This window comes from Aptenodytes patagonicus, chromosome 1 (genome assembly GCF_965638725.1).
Source record: "Aptenodytes patagonicus chromosome 1, bAptPat1.pri.cur, whole genome shotgun sequence".
Taxonomy (NCBI): Eukaryota; Metazoa; Chordata; class Aves; order Sphenisciformes; family Spheniscidae; genus Aptenodytes; species Aptenodytes patagonicus.
The window spans coordinates 196,777,533-196,799,013 of record NC_134949.1 but is presented as its reverse complement, the minus strand read 5'-3'; the positions used below and the strand labels follow the sequence as shown (position 1 = coordinate 196,799,013).

Here is a 21,481-nt window from a genome sequence, read left to right as displayed (position 1 = left end):
TACTATGATTTTAGGGTAGTTAAGACCTCCTACAAAAAATTATCAGTTGAGAAACAAAACTTTGAATACAGAAAGTATAGGAAGTGAAACATAACTTTTATATAAGCTTTGCAGTTTGTGATTAGTGAGTAGGTAATTCTTTAATTTTTAATCTTTTCTTTCTTTCTGTGATTAAAAATCACAGTGAAAGTATTTTTATTAATGCTGTAACAGTGTTTGGGTAACATGACTAATATGCTCCCAAATAAATAAATATTTCACAGTCTGTCCAGAAACTCTGCTCTGAATGTACTGCATTTCTGGTTTGTGGTTCCCCCCCCCTTTTTTCTCCTAGTTCTCTGAGGAATATAAGGATTTCACAGAACACTTCTCTGAATTTGTTCATTCTTTTTCTTTTTTTTTCCTGTACAAAAGCAATTACATTCTTGTTAATGAAAATCAGGATTATATTGCAAGGCAAAGGTATCTAAGACTCCCTTGTGACATTTTTAAAAGGTGAAAGTTTGATGGAGTGTTCCTTGGTCTGACACAAGTTCAGCGTATTTCTCATAGACTCTTATTCAGCAAAAAAAATATGGTTTCTGGTTCACAACTGTAAATCAAAGGGATTTTAAATTTAGGGCCTAATCCTGCAAATTTTTAAATACACAAGTAGTCCTAATGACTCACTACCATGAATAAGGATTTGCAGAATCATGTTCTCATTAGATGCGAACTTTATTTCCTTTAATGAATAGAAGATATTAAAGTATTTTGAACTTTGAGACAAGTCTAAATAATTTTTATAAAGTCAAAAGAGAAGAGTTTTACAGTAATGCAGTAATTGAGTCTTACTCATTTACAAGCTCCGGTATCTTTCAAGAGTGCAGCAGTTGTCAGTTATCATTAGAATCCACTTTCTAAGTGTTGTTTGGCTCTAGAACATTTTTATGCTGAAATTTGGCCCATATTAATTTTTTTTTTCTAGAACTGTTTTGTATTTGGTAGTCAGCATGGCTGTTTCATGACCCGAAGAGTAGGTGAAACTTTCAAGAGACATGTGGGGTGTGTTTGTTTTATTTTCTTACTCTTAGCCTCTGCTATTGCAGTTTTTATTTAGCAAAACTACCACTTATTTTGTTGGAAGTTGAGCCTGAAATGAGGGCTGCAGTGCTGGCCCCTTAAAAATTGTTGGTGTGGCTATTGTAAATTGTATGCTTGACTTCGTAAACTGTTTTGCAATACCTAATTGTAATGAGGCTGAAAAGATAAAAATGTACAGACTTCTTTGCTGAAGTGCTTTTCATGTGTAACTTTTCATGGCCACTTTTACTATTCGTACTACAGGTATACACTTGAGGCTCTACAGACCTTGTTGACTGAATCATAATTTGAAAGCTGACAATGCATGCTTATTGCTCATCTAAAAGAACTGTTGCAGATGACTTTGTCAACTTATCTATGCTTTCTTTAAGGACTTCTCTTGCTTTTCAAAGGCAACTTAAATAATTTTCCTGAAAGAGAGATGTAGCTATAAATGCAACCCATGCCTGGTTATTACAGCACATGTAAAATCAACCGTTGTTTGAAACCCTGTGCTATCTTAGGCATGGCTGTTTTAAGTTTTGAAATCTGAAACAACTGAATTTTCTGGATTTTGTTAGTTTAAACTAGATCCAGCCCTAACATTATTTTAAAATGGAGTTTCATATACTATTAGATTTAAATAGACATTAACTTTTATTAATAGATTAGGCATTTAATGAAACATGTATATAGGAGGGATTTAAGACTGGTACACTTACACCTCACTTTTCCTTGTCTGTTGATAAAATGGTCTTGCAAGGCAATAGGAAAAGAAAAACAAATGACATACAGATTCTTTAGGAAAAATAGTTGAAACATGCTAATTGGGATATTTAAGTGCTTATTCTTCTCACTCAAATGCAAATATATGAAAGTAAGGTATTGCACCTTTTTATTATTTTTAATTTTATATATTTATTTATTTATTTCCACAAAAACCTAAGTAGAAATTTATGTAAAGCCATACATTTAAGCTGTGGGTGGGGGAATGAGAAATGTAATCAGAGTTCTTAAATGTTCAACTACTGTATTGATGGCTCATTAACCCACCTTGTTTTAGACTGCTGTTCACACACTAACATGGAAGAGGGCATGTATGAAGATGCAATTGCTAACCGAGTAGTGTGTTTGAATAAACCACTGTTTCTAGCTTTGTTAACTTTGAATTTATTTTAAATACATGGATATTCACAGTAAATTTTTTTCTAAGTTTGTTGGGAGCAGGATTTTTTTTTTTCAGTGAACAATTTTTTTCTGTTACATTATTCTAATTTTTTACAGCAATATTTTGAGAAAATTAGTGCTTTTTAGCAAAACATACTACTAAGATAATCTATTCAAAGCAAGAAATCAGCAGTATCTATTTTTTTAATTTGTGCAGTACTTAAAAATCTTAGTAATGTGCAAATGTCTCTAAAATATTTACACCTTTCCATTAACCCACTAAATTTTAAGAGTTTGCTTTTTCTTCCTGTGAGTGTCCTATGGGTTTTTTTGTTTTGTAGGTTTTGTTGGGTTTTTTTAAGCCTTCAGGCCAAAGATTTTCATGATTTTATCCATCCACTACTTAGTTGATATGAAGAGTGTTTTTTTTTAATTTTTTTTTTTTTAAATTCCCCCTCTCCTCACAGAAGGAAATGGATTTAAGTATTAATATGAAAGTTAACATAAACATTTTGAAAGTATTGTAATTATGAACATTATTATGATCTTCCCAACTTTAACTGATAATTTCCTACTTCAAAATAGATATGGCATAATATGTCACTTTTAGATTTAGACAGGACTTCCAGTGGATCCAGTGGATCTGATAAATCAAAACATTTGCTTTAGAATTTCTGTATTCTTTTGGAGCAAAATTTTCTCTTGGTAGAATGGGTAGATACTGTGGTCTTAAGTGTGTTACCACTTTAGTAATTCTGAAAACACTTTGCTTCCTCCTGTTACAAGCTAGTCCATATTTTAGTCAAGATCAAGAATTAGAAAAGGAGGATGCTCCATCTGTTGTGAGACGTTGTAATGGATCTTATGAGAAAGTTTATCTCTAAATCAAAATATATATTCAAAAGTCTATTGCCGAACAGAGTTCTCTGTTGCTGCTGTCACACTTAAGTCAGTATTTTGCACAGGCAAAAAAAACTCCTTATCAAAAAGAATGGTTATGTACTGGTTACCCTGTCCCCATGCTCCCCAAAACCAGAAGATTTTTTCCAGGTTCTCAGGAGAAGGGAGAATGATGCTTTTAATGCCAAGAACAGGAGTTATACAAGCAGCAGTCAAATGTGTATTTTTTTTTCTTCTGTTTTATCACCTAACTCTAACAATATGTTTCAGTTCTCAGGCAGAGTGAGTATTAGTTAGGGATTGTAGTTCTGTATGACCAGAGGATTTTTTTAAATAAAGGGTCATATGCTCATGTTTAATACTATATATGTGGAAATCCATAGCCTGTGTGATATGCAAGTGTTACTAATATGTTCTCCATACTTCTTCAAGTCCTAAATACATGGCCTCTCTACTCAGTTCAAGAGTAGATAAAATACGGTTTGAAATAAACTCACAGGAAAATGCTTACACTTTTCTTTCTGAAATTACCAGGTTTAAAATCTGGATCTTCATTTGCATGGTGCCTGTTTTGCATCCAGGTTTAGAATGTAACTAGGAGACTTTTGAATTAGCAGTGAGGGAATAATTCCTTCCAGGGTATTAGTACTGCTAGACTGTGTTCTGTTTTTACACCAGCAACTCTACAATTTTCATTAAGGTTTTGATCCCAGCTATGTCACTGTAATTACAGTGAATTTGGCTGTGAACACTGAGTGTTTGTTTCAGAAATTGATATTTTTGTGAAACTGCATAAGAAACTAATGGAAATGTAAAATACAAGAATGTTTGTAAGTTATCTCTTAAATTTATTGTCCTTGACACTTTTTTTTTTTTTTTTGCTATTTAGATATACAGATTTCTTCTTGCATTTTTGGTGTGTAATACTTCATTTGTCACCCTCACAGTCTTCTGACCTGAAAATGATCATTTGAAATGCTGTTCAAATTTTGTTGTTTGTTCTATTTTTAGATTAATATAACTTATGTTGCTGACCCACTTTCCATTATGTAAAAACCTGAACAGAATTTGTCATTGAGGTAGGAATTCATGAAGGCTAACACTAGAGGGCAATTCAAAGCAGCAGCTTACCCCAGAACAGTTACGGGTGCCTGTGGCCCTGTGTTGAAAAAGAGGGAGCCTATGGAGGCTTTCCCAGGGTCTCCTCCAGGCAAAAGCTGGTCTTCGATTACCCTCCTAAATCATTTATTTAACTCACTTTCCATATCCTTGAGTGCTCCACTGAATGAGGAAGAAGTTAAGCCAGTTCTTATGCTTTGCTGAATTAGAAGTTAAGAAACATCTTCTACAGTGTCTTACCTCACTTACTCTTGCCACTGTCAAAAAGGCATAACTTATTCAGTGGTGGTTTTTGTTTGGTTGGTTTTAATTTGCTCTCATGTGCTACATTGAACCCTTTGTCTGAAAGATTCTGGGGTTTGGGAGGTAAGGTAACATTGCACTGAAACTTAAATGCCTTTTGTTAAGTATCAAGGAGGATGGAATATATGGTGAGTAAAATATATTCTTACGAATTTCTTACAAAATACTGCAAAGTTATGCAAATTAATAAGACAGTATAGGTAATTCATTTAATTAAAAAAAAAAAAAAAAACAAAAAAAACCACCAAACCAAAACTCACCACAAACAGGATAAGACATCAGATAGGTACTTTGTGTCCATAATTTTATCAAGGAAAATATAATATATTGAATGTAATAAAAAAAAAAAAAAAAAAAAAAAAAAAATTTAGTTGAAGTAAGATGAGCAATCAGGTGCTGTATTTAATATTTAACTGAGGAGGAGAGATCATCTCTGTATATTGTGCACAATTTAAACAATTTATATAACACTGCATTACATAATAAATTACAGTTTTCACAGTTGCAATGTTCATTATAGATTTACAGAACATCCTGAATGCTTGTAAATAATAACCTGTAATGCAAATGGTGATGTCATGGTTCTTGAAAAGTACTCAAGGATTCTTATTTTAGCGATGCAAATTCTCTCATTATATTGAAATGTATGCACCCAGCCATGTAAATGCTTGTGCCACAGTACAAATTTCAACACAAGGGCATTTTATGAGTTTGTGTGTGTTTATACCTATCTCTCTATCTAATTTTATATACATATAAAATATATAATAATATATGATATATAGATGTGTACTTATATATAAAAAAGCTAATCTAAGATTAAAATGTCATGATTGTTCCAACACACTGTAGTATTATCTTTGCCTTCTTTCGCACAACTAAAACTTATTCTTGCTTTAACTGCTCTCAAGGTTTTTTTCTATAAAGAATACTTACTTACAATCATTCTGGCAGTGCCACAAATCAATAGAAATACTACAGTGCATTGTCACAGTAAACATTTACACCTGTTTTCTGCAGGTCCGATCAGCAACTCCAGTGCAATTTGAAAATATGTAATCTGCTGGCAGTGATGTGCCCAACCTTAATCAGTGCTAAAGCCTTTGGAAGAGAGACTGTGTCATCACACAGTATATGGTCCAACAATGACTGACCTTGATGAATCTGTGAAAGAAGAAAATAATTTGCAAAATGCACAAAAGAAAAAAAAAAACAGAACGTGGAATTTAACCCACTGAAGGTGGTAGATTCTCTGGAGTTTAGAGGAGGTTTTTGGTTTTGGGGGGGTGTGTGTGTGTTGAGGAATTAGTTGATAATCATGTACAGTGATAAAAAGGTCTTAATCACACACACGAACTCTTGATTTTGAGAATGTGAATATTTATACCAAATCTAGCTGAATACTCAAGTGCTTAAACCAAGCATACATGTAAGCTTTTAAGGAACTGAATCCTTAGTCTTTTGCAGGTAAGACACTACTAATTTAAGAATAAGCATTTTCATGCCAATGTGACTCGTCTCCTTTTTTTTTTTTTTTTCCCTTTTTCCAGCTTGATTTTTGGCCCTAAATCAAAGAGAGAAGTTCTGTTGTTAAGTTAACATTAAGGCTGTCTTCAAAGCTTTGTTTATTTGAACAAAGCAAGAACAAATGTGTAAGTACCAGCAATGTGCAGACCAATATTGCAATATTGGTCTGTTCTATCTTTAAGCAGGTGGTTTCATGTGGCAGGCTGGAAAAGAGACTCTTTTTCTTCCCAGCTTTTGACAAAAAGATGACGCATATGACTCAGAATTAGAAGGGGAAATCTGCCAGTTTGCATCAGTTCCTTAACTTGTGGGCTGCTATTCACCACAAGGAAAATTAGTATACTCGCACCAGTGCTTCTTGAGAGATGAGGAGTAATCATTTGCTTCAGAAAGTGTAGGATGATTGGAGTAGGCCCTTCGTATGTTACACTAGGCTTTTCCTATAATAAGATTTTTTGATTGTATTAAATTTTTAGGCATTAAAAAAAAATGTTCTTAAATGCTACATTTAATGTTTAAAATAGGAATCAGACATATTATAGCTTAATGCAGAGTAAAAGCAAAGGAATCTGCTTCCTTTTGAAAACATGAAACTTCTGTTTTGCTGGCACTGAAAGTCAAAAACCATTGTAGATCTCCACAGTTGAAAGGTAAGTTTTCTATTTTTTTTTTTTAACCTAATTCCACATATCCTAATCTCCAGTTCCAGCTTTTAAGTTAGTAGGACTGAAAAAAAATTAAATATAGTAACTTTGAGGGCAGAAGCCATCTGTTTTGAAGGGGAAAATAATTACTTGAAGTAAGGAAGATCTGATTTTCAAAATGTCGTGCTTTAGACCTGCTAAAAAAGATAATGCACAACTTAGTGATAATTCCGATTCTTTCATACAGGTTTGGGTTATGATGAAGAGAGACTTCTTGAACTACTGATATTTGCTCAAAGAACGTACTGTCAACTAGCCTTTTATTTACAAAAAAAAAGTCAAGTTCTAATTGTTCAGAGATTAATGTCTTTTTGGTTTGTGGATATTTACTAGACAGTTTGATAGGGCTGAGAGTACAATTTTGATATCTTTTTTTTTTTTCACTACTAGTGTGCTTTAGGTATTGGATTATAAATCTTTTTCTTAATATATTAACCTCTAGTTAATTCAGCATGGTTTTACTTTAAGCTTGTTAGTGAAATATTGAAAATCTAGCTTAATATAAAGCCATAAGAGGCACCCAGCATCCTTATCTTTTTTCTCCCCCCCCCCCCTCCCCCCCCAGTGGATAAAGTTCCTTTCATTTGGCAAAACTATTGTTGTCGTTCTGAAAAAGCATATCCTAAGTGAAGTTCATTTTCTAGCTGGAAAAATGAACTTCACTGCTTAGCAATCTGTGTCAGCCTTAGAAAGCACCATTTCATTTTGCATTAGCTCAGTTCTGAGTAGCGGGTCTCACTGATGGGGAAGTGGGGAACCAACCCATAAACGTTTTTGAAAGGGAGTCTATGCCTCTGTGTGTTAGATGGTATCTCTTCTATGAATATTTCACAGAGGGGTGTGGGGGGAAGATGAAAACAGCCTTCTGACTTGCTGTTCCTGCATATTTCCTCAGCTACCATTGAATAAACAATAATCTAAGTAGATAATATGACTAGGAATCTGCACCCCAAAGGTGTTAAGGACACTTGAAACTTCTGCTGAAGTGACTAATTAAATAATGAAGTAGTAGAAATATAGCTGAGGATTGGAAAAGTTATAGCAATTACTAGGAGGTGTTCCTCCACTGTTAACTAGTGGATTCCCTTAACAGTTGATTTCTTCCAACAGTTCAGTCTCACCTTTCGTAAGTCATACAGTTGTCTGGCATTTTATAGAAGTCATGTAGGGATGATGTCAAGAAAGAGACAAATTTACTGTCTGAGCCAGAAGGCAGGCTTACAAAAAGCAACTTCTTTCAGGACACGAAAAGCTCTTTGTTCTGTGGCCTTGGTCTTTTTGTGCTTTGACCCTTATTTTATAGCATTGTCGCTCTGACCCTAAATCTTTGGAAGCAGACATGCAGCAAATTTAGCCCTTTACAAATGGGGTTGTATTCTGAGCTATGGGCCTGGTTTTTGTCTTTAGGCATTATAGTTCCATACAGTGCTGAGATGTAAGAAAATCAAAATTTAAGATTTGTGGTTTTGTGTAGTGCAAGTAGTATTGTTTACGTATCAGGCCAAATTTTTTTTTATATATTGCTGTCCTATGATTTATTACTATTTACCAATTTCAGATAAGATAGCAACTAGGAAGGCAGTCTGGTTAACACTGACTAATGCATTTTCCACTTTCCCAGCAGTACTTTGGAAACTGATCCTGTGCACAGACCACCAGGGTTCCTGCAAAATGCTGCTTGAGTATTAAGTATTCTGTTGAGGACAAGAAATGCTTTGCTGTACATTATAGAGTTAGAAGATGTAAACAGCAATACCTGTATGGCTTGCTTTCATAAAAGACTGGGTGTCAGCTTAGGAGAGCACAGAATTTTACACTAGGCCTGTGACTGCTTCCTGCGCTAAATGAGCAAGTCTTCTGAGAATTTAATAAAACTAACTTTTTTTTTTTTTTTTTAATCTTTAAGAAAGCTAGAAATGAATGAAAAGGACAGAAAACTAGTAGTTAGCTGATACGTTTTGATTTTTTTTTTTTCTATGAATCTAATATATTTAAGAGGAACCTGTTTCCCTATCTTAATAACTTTCCATTATACAGCTGCTTTGTATTGTATGGGTATTGTTATTTGGAGAAGGATTGTTCCATTTTCTCTTTTACCAGCAATGATTCTATATACTTCAGGTTTTGTAAACTTGAACTATAATCATAGGATAATCTTTTCTGAAGGTAATAGTGTAATAATCTAAGGATATGTTTATTGGCGAACTTGGAAAAAAAGTCTCTGTTTTGGGGTTTTTTTCATCTGAAAAGGTGTTGTGAAATTTTTTTAAAATACTAATATAGAAACTGAAGTTGTATTTTAAGACAGACTTGGCTTTCTTTTTGGTAGATCCACTAGACTGAGTATTAATATTTTTTTGTGATAAAATCGGGGGGGAAGGAACATTTTAATGACCACCATAATGAAATATAAAACTTACTTCATAGAACTTAGAAAATAGCTTCTTCGTTTTTCTAAATTTTGTATGTGTCCTTTCAAGCAGAAAGAATGCTGGTACAGATTGAAAGTGTTCACACAGTTTTCTTCCTGTGTGCATGCCAAAGGTGCAGGGAAGAGAGATTTTTAAAAGTTGTGTGCAAGCTATACCAGTGCAATCAAGAGGGATCTGGAAAGCTTTTCTGAAATACAACTTTTACAAACTCTGTTAGAACCCAGAGCTTGTTACACTTTACAAGTTCCCTGTAAAGTATTTCATATAGCAGTCTAGTTAATGCATCAACATCTGACAAAACACTCTTTAGAAGCTGGGAAAAGAGGTGGGAGGAGTTAGTCTTATTCAATTTTATTTTTAAGCTAGAGTTGATACTAAAATATACTGATAATATGCTAAAATATACATTGATAATATTTGTGTGCTTTATTAGCTTCCCTTAGTTCTGCTTTTTTTAGCTAGCAAGCTGTAAAAACTGTTTGACATCCTGTACTTGTTCAAGTCAGAACTGACTACCTTTAGTTTCTTGCCTTCCACATGAATCCACTGCATTTTGGTTGCTATTCCTCGCTCCAACAGCAGCATCAATATTGTAGTACCAAATAACTGTCTTCACTTTGGTTTGTTTTCATGACTGCAATGGGGCAGGGGGGAAGTGCATCTCATAAAAACGAATATATGAGTCGGGCTAGTATAAGCAGTAGTTGGAGTGCTGAGATGAAGTAAAAAAGATGCAAAACTGAATTTGGTGCTGATAGGCCGTAACTGCACTTCCAAATTTCCAGGTAGTTTTATACTTCTGAATGTCTTAATGGTTTTACTTCCTGGTTTTTATGTTTAGCTGGCTTTGTTATTTTATGTTTATCTTATGCAGTAGTTCTCCAGCTAGTCTAAATATGTTTGTTCATGATCCTTGGAGAGATGGCTGGACACATGATATAGATTCTCCAAATTTAGTAACAGTAGATTTCAGTAATCAGCAGTTATCTGCTTAACTTTCATTATTAATATTTTACACAACTTCTGTAGTTTCCCCCCAGTCTTTTGCCATGGCTATATTGTGGAAAATTGTTGACATGATCAGGAAATAGTTAACAGACAATCCCTTTTTTGTCAGAGTTTGTATGCTCGACCTTACCCATAATTTACAACCAAAACTCCAGATCAGTGCTAGTTATCTCTGTTCAAATATTCATCTTTGTTTGCGTTCAGAAAATTATCCAAAGCATTAATTGTGACTTTTTAACACAAATTTATAACAGTCTTAGAAATATTCAGCTGCTTGGTAGAAGGTATGGGATACATGGAGAGTGTGTATAAGCTTGGTCCTGAATGACTGCTCCTTTTTGAGGTGAAGTGGGGTTAATTTATTGCTGGATTAGAGTCATTTAATTAAAAAAAAAAAAACCAACAACCCACAACCCTAGCACAGAATTGCTAGGTTAGAGACAGATTGTTTTTTAGAACTGCAGTCTTAAACATGAGTTCGAAATCTTACTGTTATTTCAGGAGAACAGCAATTAAGGTGCATAGCTTATTCTTTTAATTCTTCTTCCTCTATGACCACGAAGTAGCCTCAATTAAGTTGAGTGAATTAACTGAATATCGTAGGTTATACCTGAACAAAATAATAATGCAATAGTAGCCAAAAGTACACTGATACCTTTAAAGTAATACTTTGAAATATTTCAGTTGAATCTTTTCTCCTTTTTTTTTAAATATGTGTATCACTTTAAAGGCTGCTGACATTAAGAATTAGAGGGAAAGAGCGTTCCTTAACAAAAGCAACCAGAAGGCAGGAGCAAAAGAATATTAAACTTGCATTTACTTCTGAGTGTAAGTTTTAAGAATGAGCAAGAGTTATAAATTCCAGTGTGTTTGCAGTATAAATATTACAGTGTTGAGTAAGCATATGACAAAAATAAAGTGAAACTACTATTGTTTAAACTGGCAGGGGTGGGGGGGATGTAAACAGTGTATTATCAAGACATGGCTACATACGCTTTTAGATCTTACAGTTTAGATCTTACAGAATAGAAGTCTTTAGATTTCTTAATAGTGAAGTGAGATTATGTCTTTAATTCTGTCTTTTGCCCAGATGAATTTAGTAAAAAAAAAAAAAAAAAAAAAAAAATTACGTATTTGCAGCAAGAGTTGAACTGTCAGTGTGTGTATTCATATTGCATGGTGTATTAGTGGCACTGAACTGGGAGCTCTGAGAGGAGAGCTTTGCAAATTCACCAGCAGTTGTCAAAAAAGCTGTCACTGCAAAATGTCCCATCTACCATATGAGTAAGTTACTCTCTTCATGGAATGCACAGAACAGGACACGCTTGTCAAAACTACCCCACTTCATACTGTGCCATCTGAGTGCAAACCCTGTCTCACTTCCAGTTTAAACGAAGAAGCTAAACTGGGAAAACTGAGATACGGAGATGTCTCTGCTATGGGGGAGATTAGCACTGGTGGACAAATAATGTAATGCTTTAAACTGTGGGACACTAAGAGCCTTTCAGTGTCTTTCGCCTTCAGATTTCTAATTTTAAACTGAAATAAGGTTGGGAAAGAGTCACAATGAACAGTGAAGCAATAGCCTTGCTTTCATAGTGGATCTGTGTTGCTTTGCATTAATGAGTAAGTAACACAAGCAATGGAATATGGTTGTGTGCAAATGGTGTATAACACTATCAATGGGGAAGGTGTTTTGGCCAAGAAATACCAAGCGAGTGCTTTTGTGTATGAGCAAAAGGCACAAGGTGAATGTTTACTCTTAAGTCATGTTCTTAGGCATCTGAGACAATAATACAGTATTTAATAGAAAGGCTTTGATACGTTTTACTCCAAATCACTGAACTGTCAGATTGCTGGCTAGTGGTACCTTTTTGGATACAATATGTTACATAGAAATTAAAGACCTTACTAGTAGTTATAGTAGCGTTTAAGGAGCTTAGTAGTTATAGTAGCCAGAAATTCACTTGTAGCTGGTTTTCATGGGGTCGGAAAGAGATTGAATTGGGCTTGGTGTTGTCATAAACTCTTAACCATAAACCACTAAAAACTGAACATGATATTTTATGTTAGACTAGGTCTTTGATAAACCAACTAAGGAATACTGAAATCAAGGGAAGGCTCCTTCCTTGATTGGGAACACCCCAGTCATACAAACACCTCTTTCTTTTTTTTTTTCTCCTTTCCTTTCTTTTTTTTCCTCCTCCCCACCCCCCTTTCTTTAAAAAAAAACCAAAAAAACCAAAAAAAACCAACCCCAAACAAACAAAAAAAACAAAACAGTTTAATTGCTTTTTCTAACAGCATTCCTGACTTCTGTGTATGTGTACAGAGCCTGCTTCTATGGTATTTCAGTTCTGTGTCTTCAGAACCCTTCCTTCTTCCATCTTTCTCAGCAGAGCTCTTTCTTTCAGGGGCTTGGGGGGATCTAATGGAGCTGTCTGCATACATGATTCCTAGCTTTTATTGAGGTCTCCCCTGTCTGTCTCTCTCTCTCACCCGCAGATCCCCATCTTAAGACACAAGGATAGAGGTAGGAGAAGCACTCTTGATAGCATGACTATATTAGCTTTATGACCAAAACACAGAGGTACAAAGCTTTGTGCAGACACTCCTGGATTTCAGTAGATTTCTGGCCTAGCTATCAGTACATGTTTTATCTTAGTCTTCCTCCTTTCATCCTTCTCCTGTTCTTCAACCCCTTCTCTCACATAGAGTATCTTCAATTTTATGTGAAAACTTGCTTATTCTCCTTACAGAGAAAATATATTTCTAATAGCAATGTAGAAAATATACAGTCATGTTGTGTTTGATTTTTTTGTTTGTTTGTTTTGGGGGATTTTTGATAGTAAAGTTTAAAAAAACAAAACATTCCCCCTCCAATCCTGTAATGCATGTAAGGTTTTATGTTCATGTTTTGGGTGGGTGGAATTACCTGCAAGTTCTCTTACTAGTGTACTTATTGTAGAAAATAGCATAATAATTCTGCCACGTCTTTGTTTCATGGTGTGTGTAGTTTAATTTTAGAGGGATTTACTTACGCAACAGAAAAAAACTCCATGCTTAAGCTAGAAGCTAAAAACAACTAGGCAATTGAAACAACACTATCTAGTTTAACATATATAGTTTACAAATGAAGAATTTGGCCTGAACATACAAATGAGAAATGTACTTCCAAAGGTATTAAATGTTGCAGCTGCCTTATTTAAATAATTTCCTTTGTCTTTTAAGGTAAATCTACAAGTAAGAAGCAGTATTTTCTCTTGCTGGAGAACATCTTTCATATTCTTTTCCCAGAAAAGTTTAAGTAAATCTCTTACTGCTGGCTAGCATTTTTGCTTGCATCTATCTCTTTCTTTATCTTTGCCTTGCATGTTAGATATATATATGGTGGAGATTTTTCTTTACCTCTTCCTCTCTTGGATTATGCCTAGCACGGTTTCTTCGGGGGGGGGGGGGAGACCAACTGTAACAGCATACCTTTACAGTTAGGTTTATTTTGACTTTGCATTCAGGTTTTACTTTGCCAGGGTACTGGGTAAGTTGTGCCTATATAATCTAGCTTGCCTATTTTAGCTGTCCGGTTTAAAAAACAAATAAACATAGGTAGTAAGGGGGTGGGGGAAAGTGTAAATATAGCCATAGGTGTATAAAATATACCGGAAATGGCTCTTTTATATAGTTCCTACAGTAGCATTTGTACCTAGATAGTTATATAAAAACCTCAGTGTTGCTGCAGCTACCTGTAAACTTACACTGGCAAATCTCACTTTAATTGGCACATTTGTAGCAACAGACCCTTCTAGCAGAGATCATCCTGCTGTATTATTGTAGGAGCAAAAATAGGAAGGGAGAAAAGGAAAACTCGCCAAACTTTCCCCCTTTGTGGCCTGCCAGGTTTTTTTGTGCTTACAGATAGCCCTGTTAATTTACAGAAGTTGTTTTATCATGAACTGACTAGAAGGCTCATTACAGTGGAATGGAGTGCTTGGGTCTGTGCTATGTAAGTAACTTTTGTCTTAATGATTTGGTATAAAAACATTAAAGGAAGTATAATTCATGTTATCTAGGGAACCAGTAAAAGTACTGTACACGTTTAAAATGCTGGCATACTTTAGTATAAGAAAAGGATACCTGGCAGGGATGTGAACTCTGAGTCTCTTGCCTACTTCTTCAAGTAAAGTAGCATGGTCATTCTAGGCTGGGGGCAGATGAACTCCTGCTCCTGATAACAGATAAGTTACTGTTCTTGCTAACAATTTGTTGTGGGGTTTTTTTAATATATTTTTTTTTCCTGAAATGGATTAAGAAGCACTTGTAAATCTGTGGTAAGTGTAACCTGCAGAGGTAACAAACAGCTTGAGGGCTGATACAGTACTTGACAGAAGCTTATTTTGAAATTAGCTTTTATTCTGTTATATATGAAAGTTGGGTTTTTTCACATCGGAGGTTTCTAGATGACCAAAAGTTAGATTAGAAAATAACCCAGACTTTTTTGTTTTGTTTTGAAGTAAACATCTGCATGATCTTTAGTTCCTCTAATCAGATACACAATTGTCCAGTTCCTGGTTCATGTCCCACTAAGGTATTATGCACAGTTGACAATAAAGTCTAGAGCATCACTGTAAATAAACAGTCAGCTTGGCAATGGACAAATGTTTTATAAACACTTGTAGTTTATTAATATAGCTGATGTCAGTACATGAAAACTAATGTTCAATAAGAAAATTCTGCTTTCGGCGTATGTTTCTATTTCCTTGAAGTATGGTAGACACCTTGGCATAACGTAGCAGCACATAATGGTTTGTGGGTTTTGAAAAGGTGCAGGCCATATTGTGCTGCCTCAAAAATACAAGGATTTCATCGTCCTGAAGAGAAATATCACTTATGAATTAGTCAATCTTGTGATGCTGATGTCTGTCATGCTTTAGCAGCACGTAAATATTGGTGTTAAGACTGTAAATATCTCCAGTATTAACTGTGCTGCTGAAGTAAGGCTAGCCACTTCTGCGTGTGAATCACAAAAAAGGATGTTTCACGTATTTCCTGATGCCTTTTTGTTGTTATAATTTATATGTTGATTGTTTATGAACACTTTCTTGGCTTTTGTTTGTATTTTCATCTATTCAGAAACAATGTTTAGGACTTCATTGTATCTGATGGTAAGTATAGAATAGACATATATAACTTTGAATGCTTTGGTTTACATGGAAGCTGAATTTATTAAAGGAGCCATCTCAAGCTACACCTGTCTAACAATGCTTTGGTAAGTGTGTTTGTTTTTATATATATAAACAATTATTAAAATGGTGTTACTTTAAATGTCAGTATGTCTTTATTAAAACTCTTAAAACTGTGTTCATTTTTACAGCATTTTCTTAATGAATGGAACTGGGAAATATTTTGTCATGTTTTTAGCATAGTGAGCACATAAAGCAAAAGTGACTTCCGAAATTTTTAACAAAACTTATTAAACACTTCATTTCTTAAATCACTGTGTTTATAGACAGGTAACAGTTTTATGGTTAGAAGTTTAAACTGTGTATCTGGCTGTGAATTTACTAAATTTTTTTCTCATCTTCCACTAAGATGTTTCTCTTGCAGGGGAATCTTTCATTGAGATGATCGAAATCACTGCAGTGAGAATGGAAATTACTCGGGCTCCTTTCCTTTTAAAAGCTGCATGCAAGAACTGTGTGGTGAGTCAAATGTAGACTAATGGTTATGTAAATGTCACTAATTTTAGATAAAGTCAAGATCTGAAAGTGTGTTTCCTTTTAAGATTTTATTTTCTTCACTATCATGACTCAGTATCACTTGCTAATCTCATTTTATTAGCCCTGTAATATTTTACCATTAAAATACACATGCCTTCTTCAAATAAGTGCTCACAGATTCAAGTTTATACATCATATATATGTTTTAAAAGGAGAAAAAAAGCTTATCTGCACTGGGGATTTGTCTTGACTTCAGGCTTCACAGCCTGCTGCTGCTACTGGTGCAGTTGCACAGGGATGAACATGATGTAGATGAATATGAATCCGAGTTGTTACAATTCATAAATCTGCATTATTTGACCATATAGAATTTCAGCTTGGTGTATATGCTGGTAAAAATCACACTCTTCTTGCCTGCCCCTGCTATGGATTTGAACTGGTGAAATTACTGATGGCTAAAATTTCCAATTTAGTTCAGACCTGAGCAGTTCTCAATAGTAAAGCTATGCAGTATTAGATAGCCTACAGCTTTTCATAAAGTAAACACTTCTGTGTGTACATTTGCCTACTACAGGTCTCTTAAGATATGTGGCCAAAATGAGGTTGACTACTCGGAAAAAATGTGCTATCTGGCTCAAAGTTGGATAGCTTTCTCACTGAGGCTTCTTTAAGTAGCACTATGTTATATTTGCTTATCTGTAACTGCTTAATACTAAAGACCTGCACATACATTTCAGCCATTTGAAAACTTAGAAATGCTTGGAAATACCAGACTCTGTGGGTTATAAAAGAAAAAGACATTATTCTTCCACTATTCCCCTCCCTTTAAAGGTCACTGATTTTTGTTAGCACACTACAGACTATGGTGCTTGCAGAGGGCCATCCATCCTGTTACTCTTGTAGATCCAGTATTTTAATGTATCTAGGCTTTTTCTCCAGGACTTCTATGAGTAGATGTGAATCTAAAGAGCTGATCAGAAAGATTTGAGAGCATGCAACAAGTAAGTCTATTTGCACGGCTTTGTCAAAGTCCAGTGGCCAAACCTGACTACTTCATTGTGCCAGTGCAGGCCTTAGTGTGAATAGTGAAACAGACTTCTTCTTTCTGGTTCACCATGCAAACCCCTATAACTGGCACAAGGCAGGGGATGGCAGGGAGTGGGAAGAAGCAGAAGGGGAAAGGTTGGACTGCCTTGTTTGGTGGCCCTAGCAGCTTATAACAATTTAGTGACGTGATGAAAATACATTTTAAGCATTTGCAGAACCAGAGCTCAACTGAGGAATCAAAGTTCCCGTCTGGATTAAGAAAATTACTTCAAGTGCTTATGAAGGTCTACTCAAATTATTCAGTTCCTAAACCTTTGAAAAGAATGTCATATTTCTCGCATGGTTCACAGTTGCCTTAAATAATATTAGCAACTGTATTTTCCAGAGGTTTGCCTGCATGGGTGGTGCCATAGCCAGTGGCTGAATGGAAGTCCCTCTGCATTGCAGCTCTGGGGTCCTAAGGATTGTGCCTGATGTAAGAAAGGAGGGCTCGCTGTTTTCAGTTCAGGCACTTATTTTCTGCTAGGTTTAGGGACTGTATGGGGAAAAAGATGCTTCATTCATATAAAAGGGAAAGAAAAGATAGGCCTGCTTGAAAAGAAACTGAGACTAGTAGCTGTACAGGAGTGAAGACAACTACTGAGAGGAGCATGTCTAAAAATCTAATGTTGAAAGGTTGGAGCTGAGAACTGATAGGGGAAGGACAGATCTGATGAACTGGAAAATTGGAAGGATTGGGACAGGTTGGGCAAAGATTTGGGGGTTTCGTTTGTTCCTTGAAATTGAAAGAAGCTGCAGCCTGACAGAAGGGATCTGGCCTGAGGCAAAGAGAACGAGTCAGGCTTAGGAAAAGGGGCTTGCACACCTCAGATCATTCCTAACATTCACTAGAGTGCTCTGCACTTCAGATCCAGAAGGGAATGCAGACTGTTAAGTAGTAGCTTTTGCTGTCATCTGTGAAATCACTGTCAATTTCATCCCCCTCATCATATTCCACACAGAAGAGGGCAACCTTATCAGTGCTCTCAGCTACTTCATGAATTTTGGTCCTGAAAAGGAATCTCAAAATAATGGAGTAGTTGAGGTTGGAAGGGACCTCTGGAGATCACCTAGTCCAAGCAGGGTCAGGCAGAGCAGGTTTTTTAGGGCTGTGTCCAGTCAGGTACGAATACCTTCAAGGATGGAGACTCTTCAACCTGTTCTGTTCAGATAGAATTTCCTGCATTTCATTTTGTGCCTGTTGCCTCCTGTCCTGTCACTGGACACAACTGAGAAGAGCCTGGCTATATCATCTTTACTCTCCCATACTACTATAGTTTCTACACTTCCATGTCACATTTAAAATAGGAGTAATAGACACTTAAGATTTGAAAAGCTGTTGGTTTGTTTGTTTAAAAAAAAAAACAAAATACTTTTGTTTTGTAGCTGTACTACAGTAATGCATTGGCTCATGGAATTTTCTATAGCACTTTTTAATTCTGATCTCAGAGGAAGAGATGAGTATTGTGCATCTTTTAAAGACCAGATCTGCAATCAACTTTCCTTGTTACCAGCTCGAGCTGAGAAACCGAGTTTCCATGTTGTTGATTCATGGTCTATTTGTCCAGTCCTGTGAACTCCAAAATTCTGAATACTCTGATTTGTGTCCTATCTTGTCACTGATTCATTTTGCATATATAGCTATTATTATTAAACATTTGTTTGTCCCATTTTTGGAATGTGGTTTCATGAGTTACACCTTCAATATTCTGCAAAGTCTTTTATACACTAAAGGTAATGTTCATGTTTGAACTTCAGCATATTTTACAATAAATTTACCTGTAAAGATCTATGTCGCAGAAAGAATGAACTAGTTAAATTGTAACAATTTCTTATCTACAGTGGTAAACAATGCATCTTTAAAAATGTAAAGTGACTTACACCGATGTATTTAGGACTTCTACAGGCCATTGTTCTTCAAATTTCAAAAGCAGTTTTCTTGGTACTGCATGTGGCACACTTTGCTGAGTGAGGGTGGTTCTGTACTTGATACTCAGATATAGAGATCTGAAAATGTTTCAGCTTTTCCCTTAATCATGGTATCTTGTTAAGTATTGGGGGAAGTCTCTCCTAATCAGGTAGCAATACTAGCAGTAATGACTGAAAATGGAAATGTTTAGACTCCCTTTATATTCTTCATCACCACCTCCTGTCATAGAAGTCACAAGAAATGATTGATAGAAATATCTCCAAAGTGGTGAGCTACTATTTTACCACAGTTTAACTTGAAGCAGAGCAGCAATTCTTCATTTAAAACAAACAAAAAAAGTTTGAAATGTATTTGAAAGAAAACTTATGTCTGAGATATATGTGAATCTCCTTTCTAAGGTGGCAGTTGTAAGTGTGTGTCAGAAGAAAATGTTTAACTATAAGCAGAAATAAGAAAAAATGATGGAGAAAATGCAATGGCAGGGGTGACATTGTTCGTCTTCCTGTGAGGGGGCTAATACCAGCGGGGTATTACTTTTCACTCTAAATTAAACAGTTTATTTCTGTTGGAAGTTATTTAATGGCTCTCAGGTGCAACAACTCAATATCTTTTCCAAATTTGATTCACTTATAATAGCTCTGTGTTAATAAATCAAATGAAATTTATCTAATATTGCTTCCGTCTCTTCATGTAAAATTTGAACCCTATGTTCAAAAGTTCTGAAATTAACAAATTAATTGTAGCAGCATTTGTCCAGTTTGAATCTTCAATCTGAAGTATACAGTGCTGAGCAGCTAGAGGCTGACTTACTTAGCTTCTGTTGAGAGATGGGAATAATACATCCATAATGTTTTCTTCTGCTGTTTATAGCCATAGGAGACAGCCGTGGATACAAAGCTTCACATTTCCCTATGGTTTTTGCAGGGCAAGCATGTGGCTTTATTACCTATAAAGGAACCTTCTGTCGGCAGCTTTTACACTTTTAAGTGGTTTTAAAAGTAAAACATTTTGGAATCTCTCATAAAATACTCCAAAAAAACTTAAGTATTATAAAATTTGAACTATATAAGCCATAAATTATAGAATATAAAGTCTCAAATGTATACATTTTTAATATTTTATTGAAATAAAGGCAAAGGAAAAGCTTCAGGGATTACATTATTGGACCAGCTAGAATAGTCAACAATAATATATGACTATGGTTCTACAGTCCTGTGATTCTCAAGCCAGACAAGTTTGGGACTGACAGAGTCTTCCTGTTTCCTTCAATATTAGCCTGGCTCTGATATTTCCATGGTGGTTTCACTGAATGACTCCGGGTTAGTTTTTGGTAAGCTCAGCCAGCTGAATGTGCTTGCTGTGTGAGCAACAGTGCTGGCACCAAGGAAAAGTTCCCTCCGCTCTCAAGAATGGCAGTCCAGTATTAAAGTTAATTTCCGTTGCTTAAACCAATATAAGGAATATTCAGGGCCTTATTCTTCCTTTCTTGATACTCCTGCAGACAGACTTTGCCTATCTGCTCTTTAAATTAGTATCAAAGGAGCTAACAACATCTTGGTCTACCTCTTTCCTTCTACAGAAGATTGGTATCTACCTATGAAACTAACACAAAAATGCTTATTATAGATACAGCTTCTTAGCATATGGAAACGGCTGTGACACCTTTCCTGTCATTAAGACAATGTGAAAGTCTCCCTCTTTTCCAATAAGCAGTATCTGTTATTTTCAGACCTATCAATAAATATATAAACTGTAGTATCCATCTACCTATCATGAAACTTCAGGCACAAAAATAAGACATTTCCAGTAGTATCAGACAAAGATGAAAAAGAGCTCTACTGTTTTGGAGGTATGAAATCTGTTAAATGACCTGTGTGACAACCAGTTTTAGGAAGCCTGCGTGGATGGTAGGCTGTACAGTCAGAAAAAGGATTTCACTGCAGATTCGATAACATCATGTAGCCAGACAGCCCCCTGTTGGCTGTATTGCTGTGGAGGTTCCAGAAATGAATTGTGCTTGAATTCAGCAATTCATTGCACTCAACAAGCTATTTTTTTCATTCCCATATCACAAATAGAGAAAATGGGGGGGGGGGGGGGGGAATTGTGTGCATTTGTAAAAAGTACCTTTGAATCAAGTTTTATCCCTCCTGCGTATGAGATAAATGTCAAAGCTTGGTTAAACAGAGTATCTGCACTCAGTTTCTTAATGTCTTTATAGAAGCTTATTTTTAAAGAGCTGCAGTGAAAATGTAGAACAGTAGTTTGTCCTTGTGATCAAGACTTAAGACTAGCATACTTTAATACCACATTTACAGCCTGGGTAATGCAAAGTATTTAGATGAACTTCTGTCAATAATGCAGGTAGTAGATTTTAAAACATAAAAGTTTGTAAGCTAGCAGTGAAGTAGCCAGATGTAGGCTCCAGCCTTATTTAATGACCGGGACTCTCTTGCAGGCATGTCTATGAGAGCTTCTACTATTTAACAAGGTACAGTTTTACCAAGAGGCTTGGGGTTTTTTTAA

General features: G+C 35.4%; 2 long non-coding RNA genes across 3 annotated transcripts in view; both read left to right on the top strand.

Moving 5' to 3' along the window:
- The window catches only part of LOC143173924 (uncharacterized), a 64,655-nt gene extending 58,913 nt beyond the window's left edge, over nucleotides 1-5,742 (top strand). Inside the window, exon 4 of one of the 2 annotated variants that reach the window (XR_012997845.1) lies at nucleotides 5,572-5,742. This is a non-coding gene — a long non-coding RNA (uncharacterized LOC143173924). Of the gene's footprint in view, nucleotides 1-4,018; nucleotides 4,764-5,571 lie in introns of those variants that run through there. The other variant, XR_012997846.1, reaches the window with a different exon arrangement.
- A 9,760-nt stretch (nucleotides 5,743-15,502) lies between these two features.
- Nucleotides 15,503-19,620, top strand: LOC143173917 (uncharacterized). The gene is made up of 2 exons (XR_012997844.1): nucleotides 15,503-15,921; nucleotides 18,412-19,620. It is a non-coding gene; the product is annotated as an uncharacterized LOC143173917 (long non-coding RNA).
- The last annotated feature ends 1,861 nt before the right edge of the window (nucleotides 19,621-21,481 follow it).